Source organism: Triticum aestivum, chromosome 4B (genome assembly GCF_018294505.1).
Source record: "Triticum aestivum cultivar Chinese Spring chromosome 4B, IWGSC CS RefSeq v2.1, whole genome shotgun sequence".
In the NCBI taxonomy this organism is placed as follows: Eukaryota; Viridiplantae; Streptophyta; class Magnoliopsida; order Poales; family Poaceae; genus Triticum; species Triticum aestivum.
This window is the reverse complement of record NC_057804.1, coordinates 663,798,483-663,813,518: the sequence shown is the minus strand read 5'-3', so window position 1 is coordinate 663,813,518 and position 15,036 is coordinate 663,798,483.

Genomic DNA, 15,036 nt, shown 5'->3' with positions numbered 1-15,036 from the left:
GTGGGGGGAGGGGGGGGGGGTGTTTCCCGGCCTCTGCATCAAAGGGGGGGTATATGACCTTCTTTATTTCTTTATTAAAATTTGTTCAGAGTTTACATCTCAAGGATCACAATGTGTCGATACATGTATTAACCAACGAAAAATAAGAAAGAGGTACATATGAAGACTAATTAACATGTAAGTCTAGCAACAGGTCGCCAGCTGCACTAGCTGAATAAATCTTGTGCTACCGTCTCCAAGCGGCTGCACCCAGATTCTATATCATGTCGCTGCTCCTCCGGCTGTAGATAGGTCCACATACGGATCTAGTGAGTAGCCAGAGGTGAAATAGATGATAACACTAGATTGTGGCTACTCCCTCCAGGTCGGTTTATTAGGCCGACGCGTCGATTATGAAATAAGTTTGATCACAAATTTGGTCAATAATATATGTATTATGTGTCCCAAATATTACATCATTAGAAACATCTTTTCAGTATGAATCCAATGGTACAATTTATATAAAATATAATTTATATTTGGTTCACCAAATTTATTGTTAAACTTTTGTTAAACTACAATTTGGTCCAATAATCTGGCCCCAGAGCGAGTAAATTATTTTCCAACAACCAACCCGTTTAATGCTATCACTATCTGATTTAGTAGCATCATCTCTGTTTGAGTCTCTGCCACTAGGTCCCATTTCCATCACATTGATTTTTTCTGCCCTACATCTTGCAACATATTGATTCGCCTGTCTTGGTCCTTCATCAAGTTGGTAGAGTTGTACAACGATGAATGGCGTAGAGCAATCTGTGTTACCGATGTAGGCGCACGATTGATCTACCAAGTCCAAGCAATCACCGCACAATGATAGCCATCATGATTTGTTAGCGAAGTTCACCAAACGTACCTACTCTGCCGTGTATGATTATGGGCGCTCCGACCCTTTGATCCGTTGTACCAGCCGCCTTGGCCCCCGGCACAAGCCATCGGCTCCCCCTTGTGCGTCAACTGCTATCAGTCGCCATGAGTTACCTTTTGTGGGACCCCATAGCCATGATTCCACCGGCGCCTGTCGCACAACCACGATTGGTGTATGGGATATCGACTCCGGTGTCCTCCAGGGCAACGCGAGCGTCATCAATGTGAACGAGTCATGCAGCACCGGCCACATGGCAGTCTTTCGGCGACGCACCAGTATCGGGGCTGCGTTGTTTTCATGTCGGGAGATGGATATTTTTGACACATTAAATTGATGAAGATGGAGTGTGTCAATATATTGATGATTCCCTATGCAATCATTGTATTTCTTAAAATCGAGCAAGGGAAATATATTAAAACAATAATCAAGTTGAAGGCTACTCTCATTCAGATCTAGTATCATTATATGTGTTCGGGCCTCTACCGCTACGGCCCATTCCCGGCACATTGATAATTCTACCATCCATCCTGCAAAATCTGTATGCACCTGTGTTGGTTCTTGAGCATGTAAGCCCATCTTTAAATTTTAGTGGCTGTCTGGGAGAGTGGTACACCAATGAGTGGTGTAGAGAAACTAGCATGCACGGCCGCTTGAATAGTAAAGCATCATAGCACACGAATGAGTGGTGTAGAGAAACTAGCATGCGCGGCCGCTTGAATAGTAAAGCATCATAGCGAGTAGCACACGCGTCAAACAATATCTTTATGGAAATTAAAAGATGGGACCAACTAGTTTGGTGACCGACAAAGCTATAACCATACTTAAGTTGGGTAGAGCAACCTGCATGTGAGTAGGATGCCTCATACATTGAATAATGTGACCAGTAAGGTTACAGATTTGGGCTCTGGTTTTTGACATCAAGAGTAGGAAAGAAGGCTTGGGGCTTTATTCTATTTTTATAACAAGGCAGGTCTAGTTTTGAAATATGAATTCTGACCTTTTTTGCACAAAAAAAAATGTAAAACGCTGATAACTTTTGCATACGACGTTGAAAAAGTGTGTTTAATATATCAAAAAGAAACTAGAGAAAAAATATATCATCCATCCTGCAAAATCTTTATGCACCTGTCTTGGTCCTTGAGCATGTAGGCCCATCTCTAAATTTAGTGGCTGTCTGGGAGAGTTGTACAACAATGAGTGGTGTAGAGAAACTAGCATGCACGGCCGCTTGAATAGTAAAGTATCATAGCGAGTAGCACGCGTCAAACAGGATCTTTATGGAAATTAAAAGATGGGACCAACTAGTTTGGTGACCGACAAGGCTATAACCATACTTAAGTTGGGTAGAGCAACCTGCATGTGAGTAGGATGCCTCATACAAGGCCTTAATAAAAATTTAATAATGTGACCAGTAAGGCTTGGGGCTCTGGTTTTTGACATCAAGATTAGGAAAGAAGGCTTGGGGCTTTAATTCTATTTTTATAACAAGGTAGTTTTGAAGATTATCAAAACATATTAACATAAGATCTAGTTTTAAATATCTTACCACGACTATAATAGCTATAAAATTGGATTGTGATTTAAATACTTGGTTCAAATGATAAATCATTTTTCGCATATGAATCTACAGAAAACACACGTCCAGAACAACCAGTGTTATTTCCTCTATGGGAAATTACCAAAATGTGACAAGTGGTGTGTTGTGGTTCACCCATGGAACATGAAGGAGTCCGCGAAGACCGCCATCTCCTACTTGATCCAAGGTTGTCTGGAGGGCAGCCTGGTCAGGCACAAGCTCACCAGAGCCGAGTCGGGAAGCCTTGAGCGTCTTCTAGCCATCACGGACCAGTACGCCAACGCCGATGACGTGACCAAGATTTAGATCCGCGTCGATCTGGCTGGAAAGGTGGATGACACGGCTAAGAAGCAGCCGTCAGATGACAACCGTCAGGGCTCTTTGAGCCGGTGGAGGTACCATGATGCCAAGAAAAAAGGCGAAAGGAGTAGCCGAAAAATCGGTAAAGCTCCAAGAAAGTCGCCGCTGTGTAAGAGCAGCCTGCGGCAAAGAAGCCGAGCTGATATGGGCCTAGCAATAGGTCATGGGACAACCGCAACAAGTGGACTTTCCAGACCATGATTGACGGCCCCTGCAAGTTCCACAGTGGACCAGGGAAGCCGGCTAATCACACTTCTCGTCAGTGTGCCTGGACCTAGCGGCTGGCCAGGGGAGATGGACTTCCTCCCCCGCCTCCGGCTGGAACAGCCACCAACAACCGCGATGGAGCCCAGCCGACTCGAGCAGGCGGCAATGAGTACCCAGGTCAGGAGGCGAATTTCTGCATCTTCACCACTGTGTGAGACGACAAGGGAACACAAAGGCGACAGCGAGCTGATGTGAATGCTGTCATACCTACTACTCCCCGCTACATGGAGTGGTCCAGTGAGCGGAACACCGGGAACCAATGGGACCATCCGACTGTCATGCCGACGCCAGGGAGCTACACGCTCGTCCTCGACCCACTCATCGTCTCAAACCGCAACAGTTCATAGCCGGTTCTCTAAGGTCCTCATAGACAATGGCAGCAACATCAACATCCGATACCTCGTCATGCTCAAGAAGTCGGGCATCACCGAAAGCCTACTGCAAGCAAGTAGCACAGTGTTTCGCGGCATCGTGCCGGAGTACTCCTGCTCACCCATTGTCAGAATCACATTGGATGTGGTGTTCGGCTCACCAGGGAACGATCGCCGTGAGCCGGTTGAGTTCGAGGTTATCGACCTCCGCAGCCCATACCATGTGCTGCTGGGACGACCGGCTCTGGCCACGTTCGTGGCGGCTCCGCATGTGGTGTACTTGAAGATGAAGCTGCCAAGCCCCTATGGATCATCACTGTGGCAGGAGACTACAAGCGCTCCATCGAGTGTGCCAACATCGGCTCTAAGGTGGCGGAGGCGCTGGTCATTGTTGAGGAGAAGCGCAGCCTCCTGCGCCAGGTGGAGGTCCTAAAGGCAGCTGGCATGGCTCCAACACAACCGCCTGATGAGTGCCAGTTCCAGCTGTCAGACGGTACCAAGAAGATTCTCCTTGACCCTTCGCAACCAGACCGCTACGTCACTATCGGGGCAAACCTCAGCCCCACATTGGAAAGCATGCTCATCGAATTCCTCCATGAGAATCAGGACATCTTCGACTGGTCGCTCAAGGACATGTCAGGTGTACCGAGGGAATTCACTGAGCACCCACTTCACATCCGGCCGGATGCCAAGCCGGTCAAGCAGCCACTACGCCGCTTCACTGTGGACAGAAGGAAGGCCATCGGCGAGGAGATCGCCCAGCTGCTCACTACCAGCTTCGTCATGGAAGTACTTCATCCGGAGTGGTTGGCCAACCGAGTCCTCATTCTAAAAAAGAACAACACATGGAGAATGTGTATCGACTACACCAGTCTGAACAAGGTCTGCCCCAAGGACCCTTTCGCGCTGCCCCGCATAGATCAGGTTATAGATTCTACGTCCGGCTGTGAACTGTTGTAGTTTCGGGATGCCTCTCTGGCTACCACTAGATCAAGCTGAATCCTCTGGATCAAATAAAGACATCCTTTATCACCCCTTACGGGGCTTATTGCTATGTCACCATGCTGTTTGGTTTGAAAAATGCTGGAGCCAATTACCAGCATTATATGCAGAAATGCATGCACGAGCAGATCGGTAGGAATGTCCACGCGTGCGTAGAGGACGTCGTGGTAAAGACCAAGGATAAACAAACTCTCCTTGATGATCTCAAAGAAACGTTCGCCAACCTGCAGTGGTTCCAGATGAAATTGAACCCAGAAAAATGCACCTTCGGGGTTCCGGCTGGCCAACTGCTAGGCTACCTTGTCTCAGAGCGAGGCATCGAAGCCAATCCAAACAAGATCACTTCCATTCGCAGTCATCGAGCGCATGAAGAAGATGTCCAACCTGAAGGATATTCAAAAGTTCACCGGCTGCTTGGCATCCCTCAGCCGGTTCGGCAACCTGTTAGGGGAGAAGGCCTTGCCACTCTACCATCTCCTGAAGAAGACACACATGTTCGTCTAGAACGAGCAAGCGGATGCAGCCTTCACGGAGCTCAAGCGCGTCCTCACCACCGCCCCCATACTGGTGGCTCTGGCTCCGAAGGAGCCAATGATGCTATAGATCGCAGCCACCAATCGAGTGGTCAGCATGGTCTTGGTGGTGGAGACACCTGACGAGACCAAGGCGCAACCGGTCTAGCGACCGGTGTACTACCTCAGCGAGGTGCTTTCTGCCTCGAAGCGGAACTACCCTCACTACTAGAAGCTGTGCTACGGCATATACATGGAAGCATAGAAGCTGAAGTACTACTTCCGAGAGAACACAATTACAGTGGTGTGCACAACCCCGCTCTCAGAGATCATCGGCTGCAAAGACGCCTCCGACTGCGTCACCAATTGGGCAATCGAGCTAGCGGCTCACGACATCCGCTACCAGCAGAGGATATTAGTCAAGTCACAAGCACTGGCTAATTTCCATGGCTCCAAGTAGCGCGGGGACTTTTGGGAGCCGGCATCGTTCTGACCTCCCCCAAGAAGGACCGACTGGAATATGTCTTGCAGATCCACTTCGCAACCTCCAACAACGTAGCGAAATACGAAGCACTTGTTCACGGCCTCAAGCTCGACAAGGACATTGGCATCCAGCGCATCCTCTGTCTCGGGGACTCAGACCTGGTGGTCCACCAAGTTTCAGGCGATTGGGATGCCAAGAACCCGAACATGGCGGGATACCTTTTGTTCGTCCAACAGTTGTGCGGCTCCTTCGAGGGCTGCGGATTCCACCACGTCCCCCGTGCAAACTACGACGCAGCCGACGTGCTCTCCAAGATTGAGTCCACCAGGTCTGACATTACTCTAGGCGTATCCCTCGAGCATCTGTACGAGCCATCCATCAAGTTGTGCATAGGATGCGACTCCATCCTCGTGTCGGACCCGGTGGCTGGCGGCTCTACAGACCCGGAGCTGATGATCCGACTCCAGCAGGAAAAAGGCCCCGCCTCGACCGAGCCACCATGCTTCAAGTGGAGATAGAAGCTCAGCTAGAGCCGGACCTCACCTACGTGGTTGAGTCGGTTCCGGCTTGGGAGCAGGCGTACTACGACTTCCTCAGAGACGGAGCGCTGCTAGAAGAAAATTTTATGATAGGAAAATCTAGCGCCTGGCAACCCGTATACCATCATCGACCACGAGCTCTACAAGCGCAGCCTGTCTCGAATACTCCAGCGCTGTGTCAGGCAGAGCCGGGGAATTTCTCTCCTGAAGGACATCCATCAAGGAGAGTGTGGCCATCGCACTTTAGCCAGAGCCATCATAACCAAAGCTTTCCGCCATGGATTCCATTGGCTGACAGCTCTGGATGATGCCAAGGCACTGGTCTGCACCTACAAAGGTTGCCAGTTCTTCTAGACAAAGAATCGCACACGCTCATCGTCTCTGAAAACCATCCACATCACCTGGCTCTTCGTCGTCGGGTGCTCGGACATGGTGGGACCATTCAAGGTGTCCCGAAGAGGATACACCCACCTGCTGGTGGCTGTAGACAAATTCATCAAGTGGATAGAAGCCAAGCCCATCATCAAGTGCAATGGAGCCACCATCGTGCGATTCTTCATGGAGATCATTGTATGCTACGGCCTCCCAAACAGCATCATCACCGACAACGGCTCAAACTTCACCCAAGGTGACTTCGCCCAATTCTGCGGCAAGATAGGGATCCAGCTCGACCTCACGTCAGTCGCACATCCTCAGTCCAACGGACAAGTGGAGAGATCCAATGGACTCATCCTGGCCGGCATCAAGCCTCGGCTGATAGAGCCATTGGAAAAAAAAACCGGCTACTGGATTGATGATTTGCCGTCTGTGCTCTGGAGCGTATGGTCAACTCCCAACCGATCAACCGGCTACACGTCATTCTTCCTTGTATTCGGGGCAAAAGCCATAATACCAGCACATGTTGAGTTGGACTCACCCAGAGCCGTCCTGTACACAGAGTAGGAAGTCAAAGATGCTAGGCAAGACGGAGTCGATCTACTCGAAGAAGCAAGAGATTTGGCTCTAACAAGTTCATCAGCCTACCAGCAGCAGCTGAGACGCCATCACGAGCGCAAAATCCGACCAGTCTCATTCAGAGAAGGGCACCTAGTGCTCTGATGTCTGCTAGAACAATTTTGGTATTTCGCCAAAGAGGAAGGGATGATACAGTATAGCGACGATATGTATTTCCCTCAGTGACGAGACCAAGGATATCGAACTACTAGGAGTACCTCCTCACACCACTTAGACAACACCCGCACACAAATAACAAATACTCGCAATCTGACGTGTTAAAGGGGTTGTCAATCCCTTTCGGGTATGGCGCCTCATGATAGGCAAATAACGTGAGGTAAAAGTGGTTGATATGATAATAGATCATGGAACAAATAAATTACATAAAAGTATTTTTGTATTTTTGGTTTAATAGTTCTCAAAATAAATGCAAAAGAAACTAGAGCGCAAAGGCAAATATGATGAAAAGAGATCCGGGGGCCGTAGGGTTCAGTAGTGGCTTCTTTCGAGAAAAATAGCAAACGGTGGGAAAACAATTACTGTTGGGCAATTGATAGAATTTCAAATAATCATGACGATATCCAGGCAATGATCATTATATAAGCATCACGTCCAAGATTAGTAGACCGACTCCTCCCTGCATCTACTACTATTACTCCACACACCGACCGCTATCCAGCATGCATCTAGTGTATTAAGTTCATGGAGAAATGGAGGATTGCAATAAGAGCGATGACACGATGTAAACAAGATCTATTTATGTAGAAATAGACCCTATCTTGTTATCCTTAATAGCGACGATACATACGTGTCGATTCCCTTTCTATCACTAGTATCAAGCACCGTAAGATCGAACCCATCACAAAGAACCTATTCCCATTGCAAGATAAATAGATCAAGTTGGCCCAAGAAAACCCAAATGTCGGAGAAGAAATACGAGGCTACAATCAATCACGCATATAAGAGATCAAAGAAGACTCGAATAACTTTCATGGATAAAAACATAGATTTGATCATAAACTCAAAGTTCATCGGATCCCAACAAACACACCGCAAAAAGACTTACATCATATGGATCTCCAAGAGACCATTGTATTGATAATCAAGAGAGAGAGAGAGAGAGGAAGCCATCTAGCTACTAACTACGGACCGGTAGTTCTATGAAGAACTACTCACGCATCATCGGAGAGGCACCAATGGAAGTGGTGAGCCACTCCGTGATGGTGTCTACATTGGATCTGGTGTTTTTGGACTCTGCGGCGGCTAGAATTGATTTTCGTCGACTCTCCTAGGGTTTCTGAAATATTGGAGTATTTATAAAGCAAAGAGGTGGTTCATGGGGCACCCGAGGTGGGCACAACCCACCTGGGCGCGACTGGGCCTCCAGGTGCGCCCTGGTGGGTTGTGCTCCCCTCGGAGCACCCCCAGTGCTTTCTTGGCCCACTGGATGTCTTCTGGCCAAAAAAATGCTCAAGAAGTTTCACTGTGTTTGGATTCCGTTTGGTATTGATTTCCTGCGATGTAAAAAACATGCAGAAAACAACAACTGGTACTGGGCACTATGTCAATAGGTTAGTACAAAAACTAATATAAAACGACTATAAAATGAGTGCAAAGCATCCAAGAATGATAATATAACAGCATGGAACAATAAAAAATTATAGATACGTTGGAGACGTATCAGCATCCTCAAGCTTAATTCCTGCTCGTCCTCGAGTAGGTAAATGATAAAAACAGAATTTTTGATGTGGAATGCTGCCTAACATGCTCATCACATTGTTTTTCTTTATAGCATGGACATTTGGAATTTTATATGATTGAAAGCAATAGTCTAGATTTGACATGAGGACTTTAATACTCAAGCATACCAACAAGCAACCATGTCTTTCAAAATATCAACACTAAAGAAAGTTATCCCTAGCCCATTATGCTCAATCATTGATCCATTCATGAAACACACTCGAATATTAGCTACACCCAATGCTCAAAAACGATCATAGTGCCCCTTCGTTGGTGCTTTATAAGAGAAGATGGAGACTCAAATTCAAAATAAAAATTGCATAAGTAAAAGAAAGGCCCTTCGCGGAGGGAAGTAGGGATTTGTAGAGGCGCTAGAGCTTAAAGCTTAAATTGAGAGATAAAACCATTTTTGAGAGGCATACTTTTCCCACAAATGAAAACGACTTAGAGCTTCCAACACTTTCCATGCTAGATACATCATAGGCGATTCCCAAACAGAAAATAAAGTTTATTCCTTTTTCCACCATTATTTTCACTTTCCATGGCTAACCGTATCCACGGGTGTCCTCCATATATACCAATACTTTCCAAGGAATTTATTATTTGACAACATAAAGTAAATTCATTTTTCATTACGAGACTGGGCATCCCCTAATACCTTTGCCGTACTCTCGTGCAATGACAAGTGAATAAACACTCATCATGAGAATAACACATCTAGCATGGAAAATATTGGCCACCCTTCACCGCCTCGCGAGCGGTAAAGCACACGAAAGAGATATTTATTTTGAAAATTAGAGATGGCACATGCAAATTTGCTTAGAAGGGCATGGAAATACCACATATAGGTAGGTATAGTGGACTCATATGGCAAAACTGGTTTAAAGGGTTTTGGATGCACAAGTAATGATCATACTTAGTGCAAAATAAAGGCTAGCAAAAAGATTGAGAAGCGACCAACCAAAAAGCAAAAAATCTCATACCCAAGCATTAAGCATACACTACTAGGGAAAACCCTAGCAGTAGCGCGGGTATTTTGCCTATCAGTAGCACGGATGATGCGCTACACATAAGACGCTACAGCTAACGTATAGCAGTAGCGCCTGTCATCCCACCCTACTGCTATACATGGCTAGAAGTAGCGAGCTTTAGTGCAGAGCGTTGCTGCTAATATCTGCAGCGCTTTTTAGCAGGAACCGCTACTGGTAAGGGAGCACTACTGCTAACTTTATTCCCCTCGCTACTACTAGTTTTATTAGTTTCTGTTTTTTCTGCATATTTGTTTTGTATTTGAATAGGCTTTACACAATAATCTTTAGCATATCATACATATACAAATGTAATCATAGCATATACATACAAATAGTCTCATCAAATCATGTCATGATCATAATCATCAGCCAACACAAAGTGGTCTCTCGTCATCATCTCGAAAATAGTGATACAAGTCTCGATTACTTGCAACTACATCGTCATCCATCTAAACAATGATATACGCGACAATAGCTATCACTATGAGTGAGAGCGGAACTATGCAGTACATGAGTTCGTATCCATCTCTCGCATTAGCGTGAACCTAAACTAACTACTGGCTGTCGCTCGGAAACCGGAAACCGGTACACCTTGGCCTGACACTCCAGCCACTCGTCGTATACTCCTAGCAAAGCACTTCTTCGCCATCGATGATCTATGCACCTGCATCCTCACATGAGTCGATGATATGCAACATATATAGTTGAGCAACAGAAAGAGACAGACTTGGCAAAAGTAGAAGTAACATATCATAAGCATAAATAACAAAGTTCATAGTACCCAAAATGCCCTAACTAGAGTGGTCTTCGCTATTCCAGGAGGACGGTTTAATTACATCACAAATAAAGTTTCGTCGTGCATAACTCAAAGTTTTGTCATACAGAAAGTATGGACTAAACAGACACATCGTCATATATCGATAATCACTACATGTTGTGCCATCCATCCATGTCAGGGAGATAGTCCTCGAGCTTAGTGAAAGGCTTCAGGTCGAGACGCTAAGAGGCTACGCGTATTCGGACGTCTTCACGCGACATTTGTCCTTCTTCGTAGAACATCCCTGTTTTTTCGACGACCACCTTCACGATGATTTGGATAAGTTCGCGCTAGATGTGATAGAACTCAGCTCGAAGTCGATGATCCTTGATATCTCCTAAGTTCTTTGCCCATTGCAGAATATGGGCATCGCCAGATCTAGGTGACATGCGAAGGTTCTGGTGATCCCGTCTGTACTCCAGCATGTGCTGTAGGACATAGAATCCATCAAATCACTCGGTTGCTGGATGCAGCAGAAATCGGTCTTATGGCTGATGGCGGGCCTGCCGTCCCTTCTCTTCTTTTCCTTGACCTCTCCACCCCGTGTGCCGTAGTAAAACATAGCACTGTCGAGAACATACTTGATGTGGGTGTAATCCTTTTTGTTAATGTTCTTCGATGAGTCCAAGTAAAGAGCGTGGGAGTATCGGGGGTAGAGGATGATGAGGACGGCGCGCCCGCCGCTACGCAAAATAAGTACACCTCAAATTAATTAGCCTCCACCGTGCAAATGAATGATTGAAATCGAAGGAAGGATATCCGCACAGATGACTTGCAAGGGATGATAAGGCACGAGAATCACATCCTTGTCCTTATTGGCGAGCATGAAATTGACGAGGTAGTCCCTCGTGTATTCACAGTTCTTTGCGCAGACTGCCAAGAAGCCCTCATGCATGAAGTACGGGCCAGTGACATAGATATAAGGTATCTGCTCAACCCCGATGAGGTAGTTCATGTGCAAGGCATAAAGGCGGATAAACGTAAAATCCAGCTTGTTCAAGTGAAACATGTCAAAGATGTAATCGAATCGAAGGAAGAACTTCTCCGCGGGGAATGTATCGATGTACGACAATTTTCGCGGCACGTTAACCACGTAGAGTGGGTATCCTGGATTTTTCGAGGCGATGAGGCCTTTCTCTATCCGCAACACATCGTCATGAAGTCTCCTTACATCGCCAAATCTGGCCCCTATCGCTGCTTTAGGTAGGATTGGTTCACCGGGGATATGCCATTTTGCCGCACCGGGGATATCTATACGGTCTTGAAACCGAGGCTGCTGAGGCAGCTGGATCATAGAAGCAGCTTTGTTGCCTTTCCTCGGTCTCTTCCTAGACTTATTTGCTACCGGAAGGTCATCCATAATACGTTCAGACTCCAGAGGCGGCAATTCAGGCACCGACTCATGACGCTCAAACCCTAAGTATGTGCCAGTACTGACATACTGTGGAGTGTCATCGTCATCCTCATCTATGGCGACGTCACCAGCGACTAATGGAGCCTCTTCCTCACCCCGTCCGCTATCACCCAGCACGACAGCCGACGCTAATTGGGTAGGACGGGTGTTGATGTTCATACCTAACTGCGTGCTCGTGGGTGTGCTCCCGGCCGCCTCCAGACGAAGTAGACTCTTTGGCCATAACTGGACGCACCCATTGCAATCACCAAGCCGCCGCGGGGTCTCGTCGTCATCCCGCCCTAGTACCAGAGGAGCCAAATTCTCGTGGCCCGGTTAGACACTGGCCACGGAAACCTTGAAGACGTCCGGGGGGATCGGCCGGCTGTGGAACAATGGTTCCTTCGGCTCCATTATCATTGCCTTCCTCATGTCCACCTTCTGGTCGCCGATGGTGTACAATATGGTGCACGGGGTTAAGTCGGCCTGCAAAGAAATGTCTGCGACGTGAGACATCCGAAAGGCAACGAAAACAGGAGATTATACATTTATTGAAGAGGGCCGGTGTGACAGATACCATGAGGGCGTCGAGCTCAGCTAAAGACAAAGCACCGCCGAGCACGTCCGGTGTCGGAGCTGGTGCCGCAGCAGGTGCGGGAGCCGGTGCAGGAGCAGGTGCAACTGCAGGTGCTGGTGCAACGCTAGTCGAGCTGCTCTCGAAGAAGTGAGCAAGGGGAAAGTCCGCCTCATTTTTTTCTGGATTTTGCCCGCTCGAACTAAAAACGGCCGGAACCAAGACAGTAGACATATCTGCAACCACCTGTTTTGCGGCAGCTACCGCTGTTGCGACTGTCTCAGATGATTTCTTCTCAACCGCAATCTCAACCTTCTTGTCGATGTTTTCTTCAGTTAACCTCCGTCTTTCCTTTCTCTCCTCCGTGGTCTCACGGTAGTACTTCTTCAATGTGGTGCCGTCTCCGACACCTTGCAGCGCGTCCATACGACGATCGAGTCTCCACCGGGAGTCCTTTCAATATGTTCAACGCCCGGTTGAATGGAGTGTCCCACTTGGGCCTCGCCAAGGCCTTAGATGGCGAGTCGCTTTTGGCTGCAATCCTCTGCTGCTCCCTCTGCAAATGGCACAAGGATCATTTACAAATATGACTAATGTCAGTCGAATTGATCAGAAACTAAAATTATCAGCAGTCTCATGAACTCCATCGTGACCGCGTTCGTCTCGAAAACCTTCTTCACTGGGTCCCAACGGTGTCGGGTCCTGAGGACGTCATGCTCTTGCGTGACAGTGAACTCCGCCAAGGGGTCTGGGATGCCCAGACTCTCTTGTTCCGCATCCTCCTTGGTCCATATGGACCTCTTCCATCCGTAACCACGGCTTCCGAGGTGGTGGCACCCCATGTTCCTCTGTTGAAGCCCCTTCATGTACTTCGACTTTTTTTGGCAGCTTCGGCCTTGCTAGCCGCCTTGAATATTTCAACGTGCTCTTCCGTGATTGTGGATTATCCTTTACAATCTCGGAGTAGGGCTCCTTTTTGTTGACGATCCGATGTTTCACCCTTGCTTTCCAGGCGGCCAACGCGTCGCTAAACTTGGTCATGGCGTGTTTGTTTATCTTCTTCATTGCCGGGTCCTTATCTGGATCTTTATAATCCTTTTCATTCCGGCCTGGGAACAAGAATATCTGGTGCAGCTTCTTTAGGAGGGAGGGCCTCATATTATCTATCTTCTTTAGTTTCTCATCATTGATGGTGGCGGTTGTCCGTACGATCCAACCTATTTGATTGCCGTAGCACGCGCGCCCTTCTGCGGGGGCGTTTGGCTCAAAATTGTCATCGTCCACCTCCGTGACCACCAGTCTAGTAGTCCTGAGCTTGTTAGGAAGCCGTTGCCTCTTTGCTTTCGGTTCTATATCGGCTCCGCTAGTCTCGGCGCCGGTCTCAGTCTCAGCGCCGGTCTCACGATGCCGGTCTCAGCCTCATCGCCGGTGTCAGTCTCAGCGCCGGTCTCGATGTCGGTCAAAGTCTTCGATGTGACAGGTGGACCCAGCAACATCAACTGTTGATCTTCGGCTTCCCTCAAAAATTCGTCTGCCGCCAGGTAGACGTTGTCGCAGTCACCAGAACCCTGTCCTTCATCGTTGCTAGCCATGTTTCCTACGATTAAATCTAGTCAATTAATTCTAGACCTAATAAAATGAATAATGACATAAAAAAGGCCTATGCTTTGCAGGAACGTTGACTCCTTCCCAGTGCGGCAAATCCGGGGCACTCGATATGTCCTAGTTTGTAGCACAAGTCATGCCAAAATTCATGGAAAATTTCGGCATGACTTTTGCTGAAAAGTGGACAAATCGAGAACCTGAAATTTGCCGGAATGGAAATGAATCAACATTCCGGAAAAACATAGGCCACTCGGCTTCATTCTCTGGAAACAGTGTTGAAATATCCATCTTCAACATCGCAACACATGTCCAAATATACACGAGCAACCACATGTCCAAATTTCACAATCTAATTCAAAAACGAAGTGTAGAAGAAAATTCATTAACTACTAATAGAACAAAATTGAGTTTACTTAAGTGCTCTATAATGATGAAAGGAAAAAAATTCAGTTAACTACTAATTTCATTCATTTAGGTTATTCATTTAACTTCACCCAATTAACCTACTGTACCACTACTACTAGCAGCACCACTAACCTAATTAACCTAGCAAAACCCTACTGCCCTAAGAAGTATATAATTAACATCTACTAGTACCACTACTGCCCTAACCTAATTAACATCTACTAGTATCACTATATACTACTAGCAGCACCGCTACAACATTTTCTTCATTTTTTCTTTAAGAAAAGCATCTATCAAAACAAAAACCCTAATGAAATCCTACTGCCCTAACTAACTTTTGCTGTAAACCAAATTTTGCTCTAAACTAATTTTTTCTCTAACATCTACTACTTCACATCTTTTGCTCAAAACTAATTTTTTTGCTATAAACTAACTTTTGCTCTAAACTAACTTTTGCTCTAAA